The following is a 17353-nucleotide window of genomic DNA, read 5'->3' as shown; positions in this document are numbered from 1 at the left end:
TGGGGTTTAGGACTTCAGCAGATGAGAGGAATTGTGTCCCCCATCAAATTTATAACAGAGTCCCAAGCAAGCCACCTGCTGAAAACCACCAAAAATTCCATTTATAACATGCAAAGCATTTTTTTAAATGCATCACAGAGCTGAGAGAAAAAATATATGTTTATACACACAGGCCAAAAACTAAAGTGGGAAACTAGGTAAATAAAGGGAGCAGCGAAAATGGTTTCACTTTGAGAGCACTTGTCAAAACCTGGTAAATATAAGCATCAGTTTTTTGTTTTTGTTTTTAAGTTTACAGGGAGCAGAGAACAAGAGAAACACAAGACCCACCCAAAGTGAGGAACCTAATAAAAGCTCCCTTAAACCAGAGGGATAAGCATTCAGTGTAAGGGTGAGCTAGAAATAAACCTGTCCCCTACTCATACCACCAAACCATGGATGGGACCACAAGAAAACTGTCACTCTTGAACCATGGTATTGGGTAGAGGGGAAATACCTCTTCTACCAGCCTCAAGCAGGTTTGTAGCCAGAATTACAGTGTTTTTGTTGCCCAAAAAACTCTAAAGCCTAGAATTCAAGTTAAAGTCTTATATTGGTCTTGTCGCCAGGTATCTGGCAGAATTATTCTGGTCACTGATTGCTGAATAAGAACCCACACTCCACCAAACTTGGTATCCTAAAACAACAGTGATATTATTATACTCATGGATTCTGTGGGTCAAGAATTTGGAAAGTGCACAACAGGGACAACTTGTCTTTGTTCCATTTCATCTGGTTCCTATCTGAGAAGACTGAGAGCAGGAGGTCACTCAGGGGCTGGAAGCTGGAATTATCTGTCAACTAGTTTCCTCTCATGTCTGGTGGTGGATGCAGCCTGTTGGCTAGGACCTCGGCTAAGGCTGTTGGCAAGAATACCTGCTTATGGCCTTTCCATGTGGTTCAAAGTGCAAAGCATCCCAAGAGAACCAGGGGAAAACTGTCTTGCCTTTTATCTCTGAACCTTGGATGTCCCATAGAATCACTTCCACTCTAGTCACAAGCCCTCCCAGATTCAAGGAACAAAAACATAGACCCCACTTCTCAATGGGAGGAGTCTCAAAGTCACATTGTAAGCATATAGGATGCAATATACTATTGTCACCATCTTTAGAACATACAATCCGTCATCCAAAAGCATATGCAAATTCTTTCTAGAAAAGTATTTTTTCAACTCAGAATTCAAAGTATTTCTCCAGATAAAGTTCCAAAGAATAGCAGGTCAGGAATCACAAAATACATAAAATTCATAAAGAAGGCATTTTTATGCAAGAGCTAGCAGAAACAACCAACAGAAGAACCAGACCCACAAACCTTCATATATATGGAATTATTAGACACAAAAAGTAAAATAACTATGTTTAGTATGTTCAAAGGAATAAAAGAAAGGTTCAAACATATGAAAATGGAAGAAAATACCATAGAAGTGACAAAGCAGATTTGAAAGAGAACCAATGAGAATTTCTATAAATAAGAAATATGAACATTAAAATTTAAAACTCAATGGGCAAGCTAAACATCATATCAGCCACCATTAAAGAAAAAAATATGAACTGGAAAATAGATTTGAGGAAATTGTGAAGAATGAAGCACAAAGAGTTAAAGAGATGTGAAATATAAAAGAGAGATTAACATGGAGGATAGAAGAAAAGTTCTAATATATACCTTAGGAGGAGAGAGAGAAAGAGGTAGAAGCAGTATTTGAAGTGATAAGATCTGATAATTTTAGGAACCAATGAAAGACACCAGTCAACAGTTTTAGAGTTATCTATGCATCCAATGCAGGATATATAGGAGGAAATCTGCACCTACACATATCATAGTGAAACTGCAATCCACAAACAAACAAAAAAATATTTTAAAATCTATCCTTCCAAGGAATGACAATAATGCTGATATCAGACTTCTCAATGGATACATGAAAGCTCTAAATCAATACAATGTTATCTTCCAATATGTCAATCTAAAATTATATATCTAGCAAAAGGTGAAATTAACACATTTTCAGAAACAAAAAAATGTAGAAAGAGTTTATCACCAATAGATCTTAACAAAAAATGTTCCAAAAGATTGAAAGAAGAAAAGTGATTCAAGATGGAAAGTCTAAAATGCAAGGATGAATGGTGAGCAAAGAAAGTAAATAAATCTAAATAAATATTGACTATATATTATAAACATACAGTTAAATTATATCTAAATATAATGTATATAAACAGAAAATAATAATAATGTGTTATTGGGTTAAAATACCCAACAACAATTGTATATTAGTCAGGAGAGGGGTAATCAGAGCAAAAGTGTTCCAAAGATCTTCCTATTGTTTCGGAGGAAGTTAAAGATAGTTTAAATTTCTAAAGTAACCACTAAAATAATAGAGATGGAATGAGTGGAATGAAAAAAATTGCTCAAATAATCAAAAAGTAGTCATGACAGAGGGAAAAAAACATAGATAATGTGGGACATAAAATCTTAGCAATGAATTACACTAGTAATCTCAGTAAATGTAAGTAAATGAACTAAATGCTCCATTCAAAAGGAAAATCTATTAGCCTGGATAACAACAACAAAGTCCAACTATGAGCTGTTTACATGTGTGCTGGCTCTTCTCTACTCTTCTCTGTCTAGCTCTAGGCCCAGGTCTATGTTTTGTATCCCTGAGATCCTTTGCTCTCTAACTTCTGGATGGGTTTGGCCAGTCGCTGATAGTGGCAGGTCACAGGGTGGGAGGAGAGAGAAGTAAGGGCATTAATTCCCCCAGTTTACCTCACTGCTGGGCCAGAGTTTTTCAGTGGTTGTGTTATCTCTACTTAAGATCACAGATCCTGCAGGTGTCCCCTTTCCCAGCAACAGTTTATATTGGGTTCTACTAATAGTGCTCTCTCTCTTTGACCCTTCAGGGCTAGAGTATAAGTGCTTTTCCCTGTTTCTAGTGTCTGAGTAGTTCACCATCTCTTATTGGTTCCGTTAATGCTGTCTATACCTCTGCAAAGAATTTCTTATTAAACTCTCTTTAATCAACATTTTGAGTGCACTGCCTCTTTATTTCCTACCAGAATCCTGACTCAACAGGAGACACACCCAAAACATAATAACACTGAAAGGCTGAAAATAAAAGGTTGAAAACGTTATAGCATGCAAATACCAACCAAAAAAAAAGCTGATGTCTAGTAAAATAGACTTTAAGATTTAAAAACAATATTAGAGATAAAAGAGATACATGATGAAAAATTCACTTTACCAGTAACATAATGTTACTACCATAGCACCAAATTATATGAAGTGAAAAAAATTTGAGAGAAGAATTAGATAAATCTGTCAACCTAATGGAGAGTAAAAAAGATAAGAATTAACCACAAATAAATGTTTTTAAAAAGTACACCATATTTTTGAATGGCTTTATAACAGGCATTTATATTCCAAATTTTATATTTTCTAGATTAATATTATCCTTCATTTGCATGTATCTTAGAAAATACTGATTGGCAGCAGAGAAAGGCAAGTACAAATGTAGAGAGTGGCCAGAGGAAGCCACTTTAAAAACTAATCTTGAAATAAATATGATTGTTAATATTAATATATCAACCTAGGAAAAATGTAAAAATTCCCAAATGTAAATAGATAAGAAAATAATTTATGAAAGAGAAGCTAAAAATGGCTAAATAAATAGAAAAATATTCAAGCTTATTAGCAATGAAAGAAATAGAAAATAAAATGTTATTTTCATCTATAAAATTAACAAAAACATTTTTTTAATTAGATATCATATGCAAAGCTGTCTAGGATAAAATAGACACTGTCATGTATTGCTGGTAGAAGTAAAAATTAAGACAAGTTATTGAGTTTGTAACATTTAACCCAATAATTTGATTTCTGGGAATCTATCCCAGAAAATCTAAATTAATGATAAAGATTTAGGTACAAAAAGAGAATGTTATTTATAATATATATTTTTTGATTAGAAGCACTCTTCTTCTCCTTCTCTATCCTTTCCCTTCTCTTGCTCCCTTCCATTCAATGGTTTACTTCCAGAGCAATTCAATCCAAAACCCATTAGATTGGGGCTCAGCAAGGTAGGTATCTTCAGGGGTGATTGGGGAAGAAATATGGTAGCTCACCTGGGATGGCAAAGTACCACTGGAGTGGGAAAGGGGGCTGTGCAGGGGAATGACTCAGGTTAGGACACAGGAGCCCCAGCAATGAGAGAAGAGCATCTGTGGGAGGGCATAGGGGTAGCCCAGAGCAGGGTATCGTAGCTCAATCAGAGCGAGGAGGGCATTTGCAGGGATGAGAGTTTGATAGTAGTTAGTGGCCATGATTACATACAGAGGATTGAGCAAATAAGTAAATATATTGAGGATAAGGGAGCCAGGTTTCCCACTGCCAGAGAAACAAGTTATAATTATAGAAAGGGAGAATATAAGAATGAAGTATTGGCTTAGAATTGGGGATATTGGTTGTGAACTCATGGCTTTCAATACAAAGAAATAGATACAGAAAACAAAAATAAGTATATCTATAAATGCATGTATATATATGTATATACATTTTGAGGGTCTAGGAGCAGTGTCGCCCTGATAGCAATGAGCCCACTAGTGCCCAAATGTTGGTTTCTAAATATTCTTTTTCACTAAAAGGAAACAAGGCTCTTTGGAGAAATAGCTGATTCCAGTGCTGGGGCAGGGAATACACAATGAGGCTGGAGCATCTTGTGGCAAAAAGTAAGGAAGGGTTCAGAGAATAATGGGAATATCTCAAAAAGATATATAAGTCACTGACTAAAATAGAGTAACATGAGTCTGTACTCATCCACATGCTCTAGACAAAAAGACTAATTCACCATTTGAAAAGGCTATTTACATAGTCTCCAAGATCTCTTCACAAAATATTTATTAATTATAGGGGGGGAAGTAACCATGGAGTAGAAAGGTCTGGGACATACCACCTTAACAAAATGATGAAAGTTAATATCACTAGTGATAGGATACAATGAGAAGAACACAACATTGCTTCTGGAATATGCCTACCAGAGATGCATGACTTGAATCCAATCATGAGGAAATATCCAACAAACCCACACTGTGGGACATTTTACACAATAACTAATTTGTAATTTTCAAAAGGATCAAGGAAATGAAAGTCAAGAAAGGGTGAGAAAGCGTTCCAGATTGAAAGAGGCTAAAAAGACATGACAACTAAGCACGGTGGTTTATTCTGGACTGAATCCTTTTAGTATTAAATATATATATATATATATTATTGGAACAACTAGTGAAACTTGAATAAGGTGTGAGGCTTAGATGGTAGTAATAGGCCAACTTTACTTTCCTAATTTTGGTGGTTGTATTATGGTAATGTAGGGAAATGTCCTGGTTTATGGGTAATACACACTAAAGCATTTGAGGAGAGGAGATGTTTAAACATCATGTTGGCAACTTATCCTCAAATGATTCAGGGAGAAACGTTCTTTGTTCTGTTCTTTCAACTTTTCTATAAAGTTGAGAGTGTTTCCAAATAAAAAGTTTTAAAATATAAAAACAATCTAAATATCAAATAGCCTGGAAAGCATTCCATAATCTGGTTCCAAATTCTCTAATTTCATCTCTTACCAACACCCAGCACTAGCCCATTCCAACACTCAACTTTTGCTTCAGTGTTCTCTCACCTTACATACGTGGTGCGCTTTAGCTAGACCACATTTCATCCCTTTCTGCATCTGAATAACTTCCATTTTCCTTCAAGATTCAATCCCAAAGATTTCCCCTAGAATACTGTCCTCTCTTCGCCAGCTGTGGTTGGCTGTTCCTCCAGCTCTCACAGCATCTCAGGCTTCTCTTGATCAGCACGGAGCACAATCCTGATCATGATTAACACAACCACCCCTTCCCCTCTGAGCTTCTTGAAGCAGAGACTGTGTTTTCTTTAACTGACAATCCTCATTGCCTGACTTTGAGTAGGTTCTCATAAGTCTTTGCTAAATTAAAGGATAAATGAACAGATGAACTGCTCTTTCTGCAACTCCAGTCCCTTCTCCCCAATCCTTTCTCTATGGAATAGCCAGAGAGACTCATGCTTCTTTCTCCCGAAATGTCTCTCAAAGTTTAACATTATGCCAGATGCAAAGGGAAAATATTGAAGAGATTTACATCTACTTTTGAGGAGCAGGCTATGAAGGGTGAATTTGGGGCTGAGAGTCAATAAATTGATCACTGGCACAGGGCATATGGTAAGTCTTTCAGGACTCATTAATTGATAGAGATAGGGTGCCCCGAAGGCACTATCATTTCAGCAAAACCTTAAAATAGATATTTTAATAATTAGGATCTGTAAGAATCATAACATGTGTCTATGCTTTTTTAATAGACAGGTATTATTTGGTGGGCCCATGGCTTTGGAAATTGCTGGCACGACACCAAAGCCTTTCAGGAATTAGTAAACAAAAAGGTAGCGAACAAATACCTTTGCATATACAGTGCCCTTTACAACTTGCCTATGTTCTTTCCAGACTCCTTTCACTAGTATTTCTCCATATTCTTCTTATAGTCTAACCAAATCAAAATAAGGTGAATTCCTTCTCATCCTTCAAGACCATATTCAAATTCATTCTTCTTTCCTAAGTTTTTCCTGACCATCCAAGCATAGCTATTCATTCCGTCTTCTCTATTCCCACGGAAGAATGGGTATAGAATAAATGTAAATTCCTATTATGGAGGGGAAGGGATAAATATTTACAGACTTTGAGCACTGTCCTAAGTACTTTATACTCCTCTAATTCTATAAACTCTAATTCTGTAAATTCTACTAAAAAGTAGCTACTATTAGTATCTCCATTTTGCAAATGAGGAAACAGAACGAGGCTATGTCTCACTTAGCTATTGAAGAGCAGAGCAGCAAAATGTACCTAAGATCTGACAATTCCAAAACTCATGTGCTAAACCATTAGGCAATACAATGCTCCAGTATCATCACTTAGAGTGTACTGTAATATTTTAGCTAACATATCTGTTGCCCCCCCCCGGATTAAACTCTTTCAGAGACTGAATCTTATCCATCTTTGTATTCCAGCACTTACACAGTGCCTGGCAAATAATAAGGGCTCAGGATTTTCTTCTGGGATGAATAAATAGCAGCTGTATATATATCAGTTAAATAAAAATTTAAGGTGCTCCATAACTGAATGCGAAAGTTAATGGTGCAAACGATAAGTGGTTTTAGAGGCTCCAAGAAAAGATCTAGGTGTACTATTGTATTTGTGAAGGCTTCGTTGTGCTCTGGAGTAAGACCTTAACCCAAGAAGAGATTTGATTCGATGGCAAGAGAAAACCTACAGGTGCAAAAGTAAAGGCAAACAGCTGAAATGAACGTGGCATGCTTACAGTGTATTAGTGAACTCAGTGTAATGTGGAGAGAAATAAAACCTGACATTAGCTCAGAAGGGTGGGAGCAATTTGTGGCATGCTTTAGCAATCATGTTGAGGGATGTGGATAGCATAGAAAAAAAGATTAAGAGCAGACTTCTGGTTTCATGTGGAGTTTGCATCCCAGAACCACTAGTAGTTGGGTGATCCTGGAAGTTTCCTAAATATTCTAAAATTCTTCCTGCCTTGCAGAAACCATCACTCCTGAGCTGCCTGTGCCACCCAGCCACGGCCAACCCCACCACGTTCTTTGACGTGGCATCGACGGCGAGCTCTTGGGCTGTATCTCCTTCCAGCTGTTTGCAGATGAATTTCCAAAGACAGCAGAAAACTTTCATGTTGTGAGCACCGGGGAGGAAAAATTTTGTTTTCACAGAATTATTCTGGGTTTTATGTGCCAGGTGGTGACTTCATTTCATAATGGCCCTGGAGGTAAGTCCCTCTGAATTTCATCCTGAATCACACTGGTCTTGAGCTCGTCCATGGCAGATGCTGGACCCATGATCAGCCAACTTTTCATCTGTACTGAGACTGAGTGGTTGGATGGTCTTTGGCAAGGTGAAAGAGAGCATGAATATTGTAGAAGCCATGGTGCCTTGCGTCCAGAAATGGCAAGACTAGTAAGAAAATCACCATGGCTGACTGTGGACAGATCTAATAAATTTGAATTGTAATGATAAATAAATAAATAAATCTTCCAACTGTACAATTATATATTTATAGGATTCCTCTGAAGATTAAAATAATCAATCCATGTAAAAAGAACTTAGTGCAGCAGTCAGCACTAAGTCAGCAAGTACTCAGTGAGTATTAGTTGTTGGTGTCATTACTAATTGGAGTCACATTATAACACCACATGATATTAGCAGTATTCTAGAAATATTAATCCTTGTGTTGGTATGGGAGAACCTGGAATTTGAAGACGTTAGGTGACTACTGAAATAATCTTGGCCTAAAATATAAAAGACGTTGATTATAACAGTTGAGAGTGAAAAAAACAAACTCTGAGAAATTAGTTTAAGAAAAAAACATAGAATTCAGGAAGTAACTGCAGCCGAGGGACATAGAAAATGGAGGCATTAAGGCGGGTGGCTCAGTCGTTAAGCATCTGCCTTCAGCTCAGGTCATGATCCCAGGGTCCTGGGATCGAGCCCCACATCGGGCTCCCTGCTCGGCGGGGAGCCTGCTTCTCCCTCTCCCACTCCCCCTGCTTGTGTTCCCTCTCTCGCTGTGTCTCTCTCTGTCAAATAAATAAATAAAATCTTTAAAAAAAAATGGAGGCATTAAAAGATAATTTCAATGTTTTAAACTCTTGAGCCCAAAAGAATATAGATGCCATTGGAAACAAATATGGAAAATGGGAGAAAATCTAATTCAGGGGAAGGTGAGAGGAAGGATGAAATGCTATTGCATTTGAGGAGATAACTGGAAATCCATTTACAATACTTAATGTCTGATTGGAGAGATAAAGGACTGGGGTTAGGTTAAACAAATAGGACAGCAAGTATATATTTAAAAAATTATCTGCATGAAAGTGATAAAGTACTACAAATTGATAAGCTTTCCTCTTTAAAAGAATGTTGTCCTAGCATCAAACCCAGGTCTGAGACATCAGAAACATCCGGAGTTGAAGTATGCAAGAAGGGAGAAGAGCCAATGAAGGAGAAAAGTTCCTTTTTTAAAAATTTAGTTTTTTAATTTTAATTCCAATACAGTTAACATACAGTGTAATATTAGTTTAGGTGTACGATACAGTGATTCGCCAATTCTAGTGCTCACTTCAGCAGCACATATACTAAAATTGGAACAATACAGAGAAGATCAGCATGGCCCCTGCACAAGGATGACATGCAAATTCGTGAAGTGTTCCATATCAACAACACACAGATGGGCACCTGGGTGGCTCAGTCGGCTAAGCATCTGACTCTTGGTTTCAGCGCAGGTCGTGATCTCAGGTCGTTAGATTGAACCCCATGTCAGGCTCCCTGCTCAGCATGGAGGCTGCTTGGGATTCTCTCTCTCTCTCCCTCTGCCTCTTCCCACCATGCTCTCTCTCTCTCTATCTGTAAAATAAATAAGTAAATCTTTAAAAACAAACATTTCTATACATTATGCAGCGCTCATTCTGTTAAGTGCGCTCCTTCATCCCATCACCTATTTCACCCAACCCCCCACCCACCTCCCCTCTGGTGACCATCAGTTTGTTTTCTATGACAAGTTTTTATAGTAAGGAAAAAATAGGGTGGAGCCCTGCTCTAAGCCAGATGTGTTATGTGCGCTGAGAGGTCAGGATTAGAGGTGACAGCGGGCCATGACGTGGACTACTGTTAGTAAAGTGCTGGTGCACAGACATTTGAGGAATGCCGAGAAAGCTGAGAGAAGGCCTCAACCTTCTCAGTAAAAACTAATGAGACAAGGCCATCTGCTAAGAGTGAACGGAAAAGGATGAAGCTGAATGCTTAGTTGGGACCCTGGAAGAAAAGATATGGAACACTAGAACTGCGTAATTTGAGGAGAGTTTACAGAGTTGTGAGTCAGGCTTGGGAAGAAAAAGGGATGGTGCATTACCCCGGGGCCGGCAGTAGGGGGGACTACTACCACCCCTAGGCCTGAAGGAGCAAGAGGAAGGTGGAGGGACCAGAGACAGCTGTTTGGAGAGGACCATCTGACCAGAACTGTGGCCTTTAGGTAAAGGGATATAGCCCACCTGCAGGGAACCGGTAAGGAGGGTGCTGGGGAGTAAATAATCTGACCCAATGTCCTCCCACCCTCTAGATCTCAGCTAAAACCATTAGCTGAACCTAACCGGAAGCCAGAGGGCAAGGGAGCCAGGTTGTTGCAACCTCATGGTCAGCTTCCTGGGCGCAGAGCAGGGTAGATAAGGTGGGGAATGGATTCAACGCAAGTGTTTCCGAAGAGCGGAAAAGGTTTGACAATGACATAGTAAGGAGAGGGATGGGGAGCCAAGAGATGAAAAAGAATTGCTGAGCTTCTCTAGAAGATCTGGTTGATCTAGTCCTAGTCTGTACTTTAAAATAAAGGGATTTCTCTTTATCTGATTACAAGGGTCATATATGATCATTGTAGAATATTTCAGGAGTATTAAAATCAAAGAAGAAAATGAAAACTACCGCAAATCCCACTCTCCAAAGGTAATCACTTCTAATATTTTGAATATACTTTCATTCTTTTCTATGTGCGCAAATAAACTTTTCAAAAAACAAAATGAGATTACATTATACACACCTGAGTCTTCTAACTTTCTTTGGATATAAGCAACAGAAACCAAATCGGATTCATTTAACATTAGTTACTTAACTCGATACTTATTGAGTGCCTATAATGTATAAGGAATGTAATAGCATTACAAAACAGATTACGTTTATAATTTCATGGAATTTACATTCTAGTAGGGAGAGATATACAATAAGCAAATTATCAAGTCATATATAGTATTTTAAGGAGTTGTAAGTGCTGTAAAAAATAGAGCTGGGTAAAGGGATAGAGATAGGAGGCTAATGCAGTTGTCAGTGAGAAACAGTGGCTTGGACAAGGAAGGTAATAAGGGAGGTGGTGAGTGAGGTTTGGATTCTGGATGTATTTCAAGATAGAGCAGACAGAGTCACCGATGAGAGTGCATAGAGATTCTCCAATTGCCCCTTCATTCCTTCCCATAGCCTGGAAGCCCGACCTCCATGGACCACATGCCTGGATTCTCCCGTCCTCCTTCGCTTGGGTTCAGACAATTGGAGATTGGAGGGCAAAAGGAGGACAAGCCCAGGATATTTACCCTCCGGGCTCCTTCCCTGCCTGCCTACAGCTTGGCAATGACGGCCCTTGTCTCCCTGAGGCCACAGCTCCTACTCGGCAGCAGTCTACTACGGCTGTAACTCTTGCTGGGGCTGGCAAACCCTCTCCACCCCGGGCTCCTTCCAGCCTGGGGTGCTAATGTCTTCCCACTACCTCTTGGGTGCTCCACCATTTCTTATTAGTTTCCCTTAACCGGACCACGTATTTCTACACAAGTTTTTGAATTTTCCTCAGACACCCCTTTAGTGTGCTATTTATAACCTGCGGGGACTCTGAGCAACACAGGATGTGGGGGAAAAAAAAAAAAAAAAGAGGAGTCAAAGGTGACTCCAAAGTTTCTGATCTGAGCATCTGGAAGAATGGAATTGCTATTTACTGAACTGGAGGAAAAATCAATAGTATAAGATGAATTCATTAGAAGGATATGGGGTAGCTGACAGAATAAAAAGCAGAAATGTAAAGGCGTGGGTTGAAGCTCCTGGTCTGTGGAGAGCTTGGGTTCAGAAGTTGGCAATAATTAGATTAGGACTCCTAAAGGAAAAATGGGCTCACAGTGCTCCATTTAAGGGAAGGTGCAGGAGATCAGCTCTTACAGCTCGAAGGGGGAAATAAAACAAAACAAAACTTGTTGACTACATTTCGCTATAGCGTTTAGCAAGCTTCAGGCCTAGAGGACACCGGATACTGCTAAGCATCCTTCAGTGCACAGGTCAGCTCTCTCAGCAAAGAATTACTTAGCCCAAAACCCATCAATAGTGCCCAGGTTGAAGAACCCTGCTTCCCATAAAGGCTACCACATGCTTCAGTTTCTACGTCTTACAGAGACAAATCAGATTATAGTACTCTAGATCCACAGACTCAAACTCTATTGGGAACCAACTTTAAAAGTAGTGGTGGGCCCCTGGGTGGCTCAGTTAAGGGTCAGACTCTTGGTTTCCGCTCAGGTCATGATCTCAGGGTCATGAGATGGAGCCCCATGTGGAGCCCCACGTGGAGTCCCAGATCCGACTCTGCTCCCAACAGGGAGTCCGCTTGAAGATTCTCTCCCTCCGCCCCTCCCCCCACTCGTGCGCATGCTCTCTTTCAAATAAATAATTTTTTTTTAAGTGGTAGTGGTAAATATATGGGTACTGTCTAAATGAGGCTCTGCAGGAACAGGCATCACATTTGGAAATTTTTAAGAGCCTAGAATTATTTTTACAGCACTGTAGTAAACTGCAACTGCTCAAAGGAACACAACCCCACTCCGCCTAGCATTCGTTTATTAGCGGTAAATAGAGCGTTGTGTGTGTATTCAAGTTTGCAACTAAAGTTAATAAAGTTGTACATCATGTAACAGCTGTAAAAGTCATGCAGGAACTCTCCCGGAAGCAGAGAGCTACGGTATGGACTAATGACAGGTTCTGAGGCAGGCTTACAGAGTTTCTTTCATCAGGCACAACATGCCCTCTGTGTCCCGAGGATCCTCTTGAGACACACGGACTTACCTGGAGGAGGTAGACAAACTCCCTGGAGAGTGCAGCATACGCTCCGGACACACTCTTGTCCTTAGCACAATGGTAGAACTGAGAATTTGTGCGGGGCACAAGGCCAAGGAGGAGGCACAGATAGCAGATGAAGAAAGGGAACTTTGCAAATGAGCCAGAGAGCCTTGGGGCTTGGACGACTCAGTTGTTCCCTAACATTCTGGCAGAGAGACATTTTTCATCAAGTAAAAATGATTTTTTTTCCATTTGGAGCTAGAAAGTTTTGTGTCTAAAATAAACATGATTCATGTCCCAAGAAAGCTCCATTCTAGAGAACTCTGTATCCTTGGCTGACTTACCCCTTAGAATCTGATTTCTGATTCCCAGCTCTGAGGTCATAACTCTGCCCTTTATTTTCAAGGTTCAGGAGGACCTGGACCCTCAGAAGGAACCAATCTTTCAGGGTAGAAATTGTGCAGCTATGTTCCAGGAGTTTAAGTTTCAGTTATCAGAAAAATGTGATCATGCTACAGTTCTCCCCACCCCATTTTGCTACCTCTGGAAGTCCCCTAAGTTTACTTGACAGTACTTCCTTGAAGCTATAAAGACAGGCTTTTTTTTTTCTCTTAACTCAGGAATGTTTTGATTGTAAATATGAAATGCACAGAGATTTTGCTTGAGTACTGCAGTTTAGGCTGTCAAATTAGTTCAGTAAATTAACTGATTTTTCTTCTGTCACAAATAAATATGTAAGTCATCTCTTCAGATGTGTATATTTTGAACGTTATGCACTTAACATTCAGTTACTCAAAATATCCTTAACTCGTAAGGTTAACCAAAGTATATTTATACTATTATTAAATCTTTGTGTGTGTGTATGCTTTATACGTGTATCATAAATACTTTGTATTTTCAAAACCTATTCTATATTATATATTTGTTGCATAATCATTATAGTATTGAGTAATTTTTTACAATTAATCTCATTTTTTTAAAGTTACATTTTCAGTATTCATTTGTTTATTTTATGATGTGGGAAAATGACATCCATGGAACATTTTTCTTCCCCAACTAATATAAATATTCTGTGAAATATGATATTCATTGTTATCTTTTGAAGCTTCTGATTTTCCTTCTCATTGGCTTATTCTTTCTGGTTATAAAACAGCTAACTTAAAAGATAAGTTTATGACAAAGTCCTCTTAAGTTCTGTATACAAAATTTGTATTCTTTCAGACAGTGATGATAATTGGAATCCCTAGTATATGTGCCAAAAAATACATATCATTAAAAATCTTATTAATTCACTACAGTGGTCACTTGGGTTTATCTCAAAATGTGGTCTTCAGACTACCTGAGGATGCAGCTGCTAAAATGCAGATTCAGGACTTCCTCTCAGAAATTCTGATTCAGTAGGTCAGAGTTGACCCAGGAATCTGGGGGTTTTTTGGTCAATGTAGCAAACAAGTAGCATGTTCACAAACATCGTTTTCACATGTGTGTTTATTCAGCTTTATTGAGCTATAATGACAAATAAGATTGTAATATATTTAAAGTATATAAAGTGATTTGATATATGTACACATTATGAAAGGGTTCCCACATTTGACTTAACACATCCATCACCTCACATATTTACCTTTTTCTTTTTTGTGTGAGAACACTTAAGTTCCACTCTCAGCAAGTTTCAATTACATAATACAGTATTAACAACCACAGTGACCAGGTTATACTTTAGATTCTCAGACCTTATTCATCTTATAACTGAAAGCCTGTGTTCTTTACCAACCTCTCCCCATTTCCCCCATTCCCCACCTCCTGGCAACCACCATGCTACTGTTTCTATGGGCTTGATTTTTTTTTCTTTAGTTCCATGTATAAGTGATCCATGTATTTGTCTTTCTTTGTGTGACTTATTTCACTTAGCACAATGCCCTGCAGGTCCATCAAAGTTATTTCAAATGGCAGAATTTCTTTTTAAAGACTAAATAATATTCCATTTTATATATATATATATCTTCATCATCTGTTGATGGAAACTTAGGCTTTTCCAGACTTTTATCTATTGTGAATAATGTTGCAATGAACATGGAGTACATATAGCATATATCTCTTCAAGACAATGATGACATTTCCTTTGAATATGCATACCCAGGAGTGGGATTGCTGGTCACATGGTAGTTCTATTTTCAATTTTTGGGGAATGTCCATACTGCTTTCCAGAGTGGCTGTACCAATTTATAGTCCTGCCAACAGTGCACAAGGGTTCCCTTTCCTCCACATCTCACCAGCAACGGGGGAAACGTGGAGAGGTTGGTAAAGGTAAGAGTCTTTTTGGTAATAGAGATCCTAACAGGTGTGAGGTGATGATATCTCATTGTGGTTTTGATTTGCATGTCCTTGATGATGAGTGACATTGAGTATCTTTTCAGATGTTAGCCATTTGTATGTCTTCTTTGGGTCTTTTGCCCATTTTTAATTTTTCTTGTTTTGTTTTTCATTTTTTGCTGTTTTGTTTTTGTTTTACTAACTAGTTGAGTTCCTTATATATTTTGGATATTAACTCCTTATTGGATGTGTTTTACCAAATATTTTCTATTGTGTGGGTTGCCTTTTCATTTTGTTGATTGGTTCCTTTGCTGTGCAGATTTTTATTTTATTTTAGTTTAGTTTATAAAATCTTTTCTTTACAAGATATATTTGTTTGAGAGACAGAGAAAGCACATACAAGTTGGTGGGCATAGGGAGAGGGAGAGCAGCAGACTCCCTGCTGAGCATAGACCCTGACTATAGGGGGCTCCATCTCATGACCCTGAGATCATGACCTGAGCCAAAATCAAGAGTCAGGTGCTCAACCAACTGACCTGCCCAGGTGCCCTGCTGTGCAGATTTTTAGTTTGATGTGGTCCCACTTGTTTAATTTTCCTTTTGCTTCCTTCGATTTCGGTGTCAAATCCAAAAATCATTGCCAAGACTAATGTCAAGGAGATTTCTCCCTATATTTCCTTCTATGAGTTTTATAGTTTCAGGTCTATGTTCATATCTTTAAACCATTTTGAGTTGATTTTTGTGTATGATATAAGATAGGAGTCCAGCTTCATTTTTTCGCATGTGGCTCTCTATTGAAGACACTATCCTTTCCACATTGTATATTCTTGGCAACTTTGTCAGAAATTAACCATATATGTGTGGGTTTATTTCTGGGCTCTCCATTCTGTTTCACTGATCTATGTTTCTGTTCTGTTTGTACCATACTATTTTGTTTACTGTAGCTCGAAATCAGGAAGTTTGATGCCTCCATCTTTATTTTTCTTTCTCAAGATTTCTTTGGCTATTTGGGGTCTTTTTTGTTTCCATACAAATTTTAGGATTGTTTGTTCTATTTTTGTGGAAATGCCATTGGAATTTTGATAGGGATTGCACTGAATCTGTAGATTGCTTTGGGTAGTATGGACATTTTAATGATATTAATTCTTCTAATCCATATCTTTCCATTTATTTGTGTCTTCTTCAATTTCTTTCATCAGTGTTTTACAGTTTTCAGTTTATGGGTCTTTCATTCTTTGATTGAATTTATACCTAAGTATTTTATTCTTTTTGGTGCTACTATAAATGCAATTGTTTTCTTAATTTCTCTTTCCAATAGTTAGTTGTTAGGGCATAAAAAGGCAACTGCCTTTTGTATGTTGATTTTGTATCCTGCAACTTTACTGAATTTGTTTACTAGTTCTACAGTTTTTATGGTGGAGTCTTTAGGGTTTTCTATATGTAGTATCATGTCATCTGTAAACGCAGATCATTTTACTTCTTTCAGATTTGGGTGTCTTTTATTTTTTTTTTTTCCTTGCCTAATTGCTCTGGCTAAGAATTCCAGTATTATGTTGAATAAAAGTTGTGAGAGTGGGCATCCTTGTCTAGAAATCTGTATTTTCATAAGATTGCCATGTTATTTTTATGCCCAGTGAAATTTAAGAACCATTTATTAAAAAGATATCTCTTGTGTTTCCTATTTCATTTGAAATAGAGGATCAATTTCATACCCAATTTTTTATTATGTTATGTTAATCACCATACATTACATCATTAGTTTTTGATGTAGTGTTCCATGATTCACTGTTTGCATATAACACCCAGTGCTCCATGCAGTACGTGCCCTCCTTAATACCCATCACCAGGCTAACCCATCCCCCCACCCCCCACCCCTCTAGAACCCTCAGTTTGTTTTTCAGAGTCCATAGTCTCTCATGGTTCGTCTCCCCCTCCGATTTCCCCCCTTCGTTCTTCCCCTCCTGCTATCTTCTTTTTTTTTTTTTTAACATATAATGTATTATTTGTTTCGGAGGTACAGGTCTGTGATTCAACAGTCTTACACAATTCACAGTGCTCACCATAGCACATTACCTCCCCAATGTCTATCACCCAGGCAACCCATCCCTCCCACCACCCCCACTCGAGCAACCCTCAGTTTGTTTCCTGAGATTAAGAATTCCTCATATCAGTGAGGTCCTATGATACATGTCTTTCTCTGATTGACTTATTTCACTCAGCATAATACCCTCCAGTTCCATCCACGTCGTTGCAAATGGCAAGATTTCATTCCTTTTTGTGGCTGCATAATATTCCATC

The 17353-nt window shown here is 38.4% G+C and overlaps 1 non-coding gene across 1 annotated transcript; it reads left to right on the top strand.

Moving 5' to 3' along the window:
• The first annotated feature begins 9222 nt into the window (after window positions 1-9222).
• Window positions 9223-9329, top strand: LOC113926033. The gene has a single exon (XR_003521120.1). It is a non-coding gene; the product is annotated as a U6 spliceosomal RNA (small nuclear RNA).
• Window positions 9330-17353: the final 8024 nt, after the last annotated feature.

This window comes from Zalophus californianus, chromosome 2 (assembly GCF_009762305.2).
Source record: "Zalophus californianus isolate mZalCal1 chromosome 2, mZalCal1.pri.v2, whole genome shotgun sequence".
NCBI classification, from domain to species: Eukaryota; Metazoa; Chordata; class Mammalia; order Carnivora; family Otariidae; genus Zalophus; species Zalophus californianus.
The sequence above is the reverse complement of the archived record's forward strand: the minus strand, read 5'-3'. Positions and strand labels throughout refer to the sequence as shown.